Genomic DNA, 8,072 nt, shown 5'->3' with positions numbered 1-8,072 from the left:
AAATGAGCCATTAGCCAAGTGAGGGAGGGAGAGCAGACGTTAATAAAGAGAGCAGGAGGCGCAGTGAAGGTGTGATTATTACAGCTGCTGGAGCTGAGGGAAGCTTTGCTCCGAGCTGCCAAACACGGGGCTGCGGGTCAAGCGCTCCACAGGGGAACGCCTCCAGCGGCGCCGCTAACGGAGGCGGGAAAAGTCCGATTCAGGCGTGAATTTGCACGCTCTCGAGTTTTGGGGTTTATAATGTGGGGAGAATACAGAGCAGACCAGGCACCCTTGTAGCTGCTTATCATTACACACACACACACACACACACACACACACACACACACACACACACACACACACACACACACACACACAGGCTGCACGTACGTGTACACCCAGAGTGAAGCAAATCAATACCACAGTGAGAGAAATCCCCCCTCCTCCTCCTCCTCCTCCTCCTCCTCCTCCGTCGCTTTAGCATCCATTTTATTTATTTATCTGCTCAGTGCGGCGTCCTCCTGCTTTGACGCATAACTTTCTTCTTCTTCAGCTCCACTAAACCCTCCTCTCTGATTCAGGCCGAAGGTTCCACTAAAGTGGGTTTTTGACAGATGTAGACGTCAGTTCAAAAAAAAAACCACGAAGCCCAATTTCAGCTGGAGCTGATTTTTTTCTCCTGTTTTCAATTATTATCATCATCATTTGGCTTTAATGTTTTTGGTTCTGCAGTTGTAGAGGTGTGATTAGAGTTTATTTAATAACAACCCAGCAAAAATGCTTTTTATTATTCATTTAATTCCAATTTAATAACTTTGGGACTGCTGAAAGCTGTTAATTCTGAGTCGACATCATCACGACTGTCAACATGTGTTCTTTTGGTTTTCTCTCCCCCCGCAGACGTGTTTCCCTCAGCTCTGATAACTATTATCGCTAATGTGCGTCAGCTTTTATAATCCCCATAAAACATCACACATTTGAATCTGCTGCCGCTGTTTATTCACAAACCAATTTTTATGTCCTTGTTCACATTCCATGATAAATTGGACACAAGCCGGGAAGCTTTCAGCCTCAAGGACCGCGCACACACACACGCACGCACGCACACACACACACCACACACACACACACACACACACACACACACACATCCTCGTTTTTTCTGTCTTTCGTGTACATAATTCATTACCCAGCTCCTCACACCGACCACAACCATCCCAACTAACCCCCCCCGACCCTATCCTAACCCCCCCTACCCTAACCCCTAATCCTAAACCCCCCCGACCCTAATCTAAACCCCAATCTCAACCTTAAAGCCATGTCTTGATCTTCAAACAGTGTCCAAAATGTCCCCACTTCCCAAACGTGACCCCACTTTGCTAGCAGACATGTAGCGAATGTGAGGACACACACAGGGCCCGTCTAATTATGTTGTATTGTTTTGACCCTCAGGAACATGTAGGTATTAATTCTGATGCCTGAGATAAAGAAAAAAATAAAGTGAGAGTCATATCCCAGCACATTTGCTCATAGATCATTATCTTTTTTTAAAAAGAAGACCACGTGGTTGGGACTAATCTAATTGCTCCAGCTACCAATCATTCGGGTTTCATTTAACGAGGGCTCGGACGTGTGTGTCTCAAATGAGTCCGAACAGGACCGATCGGAATAAGCAGCTCTGCATCTTTGATTCGCCGGCGCTCCGTTCCTCTTCCTGACTCCTGTCAGCACGTACTGGACCCAAACGCATCAAAAAGACAACCCGGCAGCCTGATGGGACCCGAAAGGTCACGCTAGATTTCAGATGCTGTGTAGAGAGGGATCAGCTGAGCGCCGGAGCCGGGAGATTTAATAAGGTCTGTCATGCTCCCGCTCGCCACGCAGCGCCGCGCAGACATCTGTCACAGGGGACGGAGTGATGACTATCTTCTGATACGGAGGAGCGCCGCGGGGCTTTGCTAGGACCGCTAATGATCTTTGCAGCCTGGTGTGGCGAGCTGAAAACGAGGGGCCTTGTCCTTGTAGTTTGGCCTCAGAATTGGTTCCCCAGAAAGATGAATGCCATAATTACCCGTCAGCTCGGGCGTGTTTGCTGCAGTTGGGCTGCACGTGTGGAAACGGAGCTTGATAATCACTCGTTCCACACGGATTTTAGAAAGTTAAAGCGAAGTTAGCTGATGAATGTAGCCCCGTCCTCTGCTGCAGATATGCTGAAACCATGTACCGGTGCTATTCCAGCGTGAAAGTAATAAAGAGCTTTTATGACATGAACAGACCTTGACCCCGTTCCATTTTTATATATTCTACCCGCTGCAGCCCGAGTCGATACAGAGCCACTCGTAAACTCCTTTATATCCTGTTAGCTTGTGAAGCTGAGGCGTCGCAGGATGCTAAGGCAGCCGCTGCATGTGTCCTGGGTCAAGGATAGAGCGACACAGCTGCCTTTTTACATCCAACACCGCCCTGCGGAACCTGCCCCGGGGGGTCCGAGTGGGCGTCGGCCTCGTCAGACGCTGACGCCGCAAAATGGGATGTTGGCAAAAAAATGAAAGCAGGATTCAAGGCTTTTTCACATATGCCGCAGCTGTCCAGTATGTAAATGTTGTTTTTAAACGCCGAAGCCCACCTCATTTGTTTTCCGCTCTTCCATCCAAACCAAACATTTCTGTAGCCATGAAGGGCTCATTTTAATTGCAGACGAGCTGATGAACTATTCCCCCCTTATCTGCGGTGGATTGGCAATCACGCGCTACATCTGGCCCCCCCTTTACCTCCAGGAGCTTATGCATTATGCTAAAGAGCCAAATATATCAACAGACCACACGTAGGCTGCAGCCAGCTGCTGTTGGAGTTATGAAAGTGACTCGAAATTAAAAGATTGAGAAGACGAGGCAGAACTTTGCTGACAGAACTTTGAGGACCGGCCTTCATTAGCGAGCAGCACGATTTGTGCATAATTAGCGAAGTTTGTTGACATAATTAATTAGTCCTGCTAATTGAAAATATGCTCTCCGGAACCAACTGGTTTTAGGAAGCCTATTTCGAGTTCTGCTGGTGGCGATGAAACGTTGTGTCGCTGCTCGCCGCCGCCTTTGTGGCGACAGCGGGGTCGGAGCTGATCTGCGCTCTGATCTATTTCCGCTGCGTCTGTCACTAGCATCAGAACCAAGACGCGCTTATGCAGAAGAAAACGCAGGCTTTGGAGTTCGGAGAGCCACGTTGACGCCCTGTCAGCGGCGTTCCGGGACCAAAGGTCAGGGGGCGCCTCGGCCTCTGGGGTCTTTCCTGTTATTCCGTATAGAATCCCTCTAACTGTCGCCGTTTGGAATATTCCTGGAATCAATAACAACCACGGCCCTGACAACCTAAACATCCCACGTCTCCCAAGTTCTCTTTGTTTTCGGCTCGTTTATGAGCTGCGTGACGGACGGCTCCGATCAGCCAGCTCGCGTTTAACGACGGAAAGCTGACGCTGATTTCCACGGAGCGGGTATGAAAGCGGCTGTCAGCGCGTCGGCGGCGGCGTCGGCGGATCACTCTGAAAACGCCTCCCTGTGATAATTAGAGCCATCGGACATGTAAACAGGCGGCGGTATAGATGTGACAAACCGTTTGTTGTGCTTCACGTTTGTTTGGTGGCCTCATCCCACCGTCACCGACACCCAACCACACACACACACACACACTGAGTGGCAAATTAACAAGAAAAACATCACTGGAACACATAAATTGGTTTGATTGGATGGTTTAAGTGAGTTTGGATGAATAACTGCACCCTTTTCTCGGTGCTTTTAATGTTGCGGGGATGGGAAGTGATTAATGGTTTGTGGTTCTGCTCCTGTGGAGAGGAAGCCCTCCTCTCTGGCAAGTTCTGTGGTCAACCCACGGTCTCCTAATTTTACAAGCCTCCGGCGGTGCTTTTAGGGGTACGGGAATTTGGAAACCGTCACCCTCAAAGGTTTCTTGAGGGTTTTAGACAATAATCTGCAGCTTTGTGGGGAAACTCTGAGTTGGTATTAATAATGAAGGTTCTCTGGGTCCTTTGGGGGCCCGACCTCTGGTGGCTGTACTGGACCATCTGAGCACCTACTAAAGAAATGTTTTAACTAGCAGGAACACTGAGGAGCTGCTGCCAATGTAGCGATGACAGGGCTCTAATTATGAGGTGAGGATGGTTTTGCGGCGCAAATGATGTAAAATTGGATCATTTTGGTCCAACAACCAGGTACAGATGCGAGGGAAGATGGAGCTACATGGGGAGGCCTGAAATGAGGTTTAGCTGGAGGTTTCTGATGGTCAAAGGAACCAGCGGACAGAGAAAAACTAAAAGAACCACAGAGACGAGCGCCAGACAGTCAGGGAACAAAGCGGGGCGAACAGAGAGGACTGGAGGGTGTTTAATCAGCCCGAGCAACGGTTGATTGAGCCTCCACCTTCATCAGAGATGGACGCAGAGTAGCGTTTACGTGCTAATGGTGTCGTTCCGCCTCGTAATGGAGGTCTTGCTCACGTCAAACCGGTACCAGGGTGGAGGAACACCAACGTGGCCGTATCGGACCGTGTAGAGCCGGTCCGAAGGCCGATGCTGCCTGTTGTTAGCCAGCCCTCCAGAACGCTCTCAGCAGGGCTGGTTTGTCCTCAACTTAATGTAGCCTGAATAAATAAGCAGCCCCCTGTCTGGAACCCCTCCTCCACACATCAGAGGACCGCGATTCTCCGCTAATTCTCCTCTCCCTGGTTGCTGCGAGGGATTTGGCCTCACCTGCGGCGTGATGATCGCAGGTGCGTCCCGGAGGCGTCCTCGCCTCACTCCTGTATTCACATTTCACTCATGGCCGCGTTGCAAAATGCGATAGCGGCCGCGTCATTAAATCTGCTGGCGGGAAAAAGTGATGTTGGGAACTCAGAATACTGATGAGGCCCGCTCCACCGCGAGGTAGCGGCGCGGCTAAGGAGACGCTGGAGCGGAAATAACGTTGATTTAAAGGCTGTTAGCATGACGGAGATCAGGAAGGCAGCTAAGTCTGTCTGTCTGTCTGTCTGTCTGTCTGTCTGTCTGTCTGTCTGTCTGTCTGTCTGTCTGTCCGTCCGTCCGTCTATCTGACCTGAATTCTTTTATTCGTTTTGAGTGTTTCATGTCCGTCATTATGATCACTTTTCCCTTCGTTCCTGCCACCTACCCACTGCGCTCCCTTCTTTTCATGCCTTTGCCCTGGTCTTTATCCCCCCCCTCCTCGCTTGCTGAAACATAAAACGAGAAATCAAAAGGAATCGGACGTTTTTCTGACGTCATGTTGGATTACAGGAGTTAAAGACACAGTTTCTGTTGAAAGTTAGTGGTGAATTTTGCCGTTTGTCTGGGTTTGACAGAGCAAAACCCACCTCATTTGTATATTGAAAAAATATTTGCAGTAACAGAAGGAAGCTGCACATATACGAGATATTTGTGGTTTTCTCCCCCAGCCTGCGTGTTTCCGAGCCGTGGAGGGTTTTCAGATTAGCGGCAGGAACGTGTTGCTTCACGCTTCGCCATCGCTGCATCAGGGAGTCAAAACGAGCAAGCGCGGGTCATAAAAGAGCAGGAGAAAAGCCAGGCAAAACAATGTTTTTGAAATTGGACTACCCCCCCCCCCCCCCCCCCCCCCCCCCCCCCCACACACACACACATCTGAAACAGCCTCATCTTGTTTACCATCTTCACCATTAACGTAAGTGGACCTGCAGAGTTGCGGCGACATAAATCTATGGGTCAAAACCTGGATTGATGGGGACACGAGCGTGGCTGAGAGGGAGCGATGGGAATTTCCAGGTCAAAGAAAGTGAATCCCAGGGAAGCTTCTACTTGGAGCAGCGCGATTTGCTTATCTTGAGTTGCCAAAGCCATAATCACGTTGTTACTCTGCGAGGCTGTTCTATTTATAGGCCTTTTCTAGTTGTAGAACCGGCAAATTAGCAGGAAAAATATTCATCCTTTAAAGCCATAAAGTTAACCTTGTGCTGTCCCTGTTTGGAGGCACTTTGCCTTCGTCTTTGGCGTCTCAACTTCCGTTGGATTAACGGGCAACATTTGAACAACCGCACGTGAAATTCCGACTTGGCTGCTCCGCGTTGGCGAGGATATCGTCGGGATTTGGTCCGAACACTTGCCGGTTTGGACCAGATGCGACTGGAGTTCTGCCCGGATGACAGTGTGAGACACAAACAAGGTCAGCGAGACATTCCGCGCAGGATGGTTTAGCGCAGTGGCGGCGCAGCAGCTACGCACCATTACTGGCTGATTCGCTTCTCACTTCTGGGAATAGAAATACGGAGAAACCCTGAAACAGGTCCTTCACCTCTGTCCTCAGTCATCAATCATTACCTGCTCATTCAGCCTCCTGTGATTAGCTTCATCACAGCAGAGTCAAAACACATTAGAGGCAACATGGCAGGACAGGAGGGCGCACGGTTACAGGCTGATTTCAGGCGGTTATTAGCACTGCAGGTTCAGATATTAAACAAACGCCCCCTTTAGAATGTGAATGTTGTATCTTGTCATGTTTTCCACCTCCTGACCAGTGGATGTCACGTGTCTGTGTAATTTTATGATGTAACTGTACTAAAACTGGAATAATTCTTTCATTAGCCACTTAGTAATCGTGACGGGTTAGCGTAACATTCGCCACATTAGCTACCGTTACATTATCCAGCGTGATCTGAGTAAAGTTGCCTGTTGCCTTTGTCGTCTCATTACGGGCTGCTTCACGTGGCGCCCAGACACTAATTATTGATGTAGGGAGCCAGGGGAAAAAATAGTATTCTTTTAGCATCCCTGTTGCCACAGCAACGGTGCCCCTTGAGGAATGATCGTCCTCTGCATGACTTCAAGAGTAAACTGTTGTAAACACGTCGATAGGTAGCGAAGGCAGCGCGACCTTGATGAGCAGGATCAGCAGGAGCTTCATCAAAAGTCTTTTCATTGGTTATTTGTTCCACTGTTACAGAACACGCCTCCAGGCCTGTTCTGGGGGATTTGTTCTGATGTGACCTGAAGCCATGTTTTTAATTGTTTAAATTGTTTAACAAGTGCTGCCAAATGAGTAAAATTTCCCATCAGACTCATCACAGGGCCACCGCGGCTTAATTTCAATGAATCACAGTTTAAAACCCTTTCAAAAGAGAAAAAAAGAAAAAATCATAAAATTGTGATTCAACCCTCTTGACAGTTTTTTTTTTTTTAATTTAAGCTATAAAAGCAGAAACCAAAACAAGACACAAAATAATAATCTTGGTTTCCCCTTTTTGTGGGGGACCTGCTGTATATTCTAAAAGACTGAATTCGGGGGGCGGTGAGGGACGGAGGACCAAACCCACGGAGGGAAGTTTGCAGCCATACTCACCCAAAAGGACCCAATTTTTGCTCCCAGGCTGGCGCTCTACAAATTATTAATTGGCTGTTCTGGCCATCTTCCTGTTTTTTTTTCACCTACTCAAAAATTGAAGTGGAGGAAAAGTGAGGCGCTGCACCAGCACACACACACACACACACACACCAGAGTGTGTGATGGAGGCCGACAGCAGCCCCCACCCACAGAAAGCCTCATCTGGTTCATTATTCTTTCAGTAGAATCGCGTCAGCCGAGATGTATCGGCCGTGTTTATTCCTACTGAAAGAGGTTCTAATTGCCCCAGTGATTACATATTCATGCAGTTAGCATTCGTTAGCGCTCGCTCCTGCACCTTTTTTTAATGTGGGAAGCAGTTTTTGCATCACACTTTCATTGGCTAAATATTTTGTGTGTGCTTTCATTTATTAAGAACCTTGTTGAACATGAGTTTTAATTAAGATGCCACTCTCCCGCCATCCCTGTCGGAATTTTAGAATGTCCCAAAGACAGCGGCATTTCACTAGCGCTCTTTTGAAGCCTTGAATGTGCAGCCTGTAACCTTGTGCTTTATTGGATTGTGCCGTAGCCAGAGCCGGGCATTAGGCTAAATTACTTCTATCGTATTCAACTTCCTCCAGGAGCCTGTAATAGCGTTTAAAGGCCTCTGTCCACCAAAGGTCGGTTTCCTTCAAAGACGGTGCCAGTTAAATTATAAATGCTTCC

The sequence above is a fragment of the Takifugu flavidus genome, chromosome 5, assembly GCF_003711565.1.
Source record: "Takifugu flavidus isolate HTHZ2018 chromosome 5, ASM371156v2, whole genome shotgun sequence".
Lineage (NCBI taxonomy): Eukaryota > Metazoa > Chordata > Actinopteri > Tetraodontiformes > Tetraodontidae > Takifugu > Takifugu flavidus.
This window is presented reverse-complemented; position numbering follows the sequence as displayed.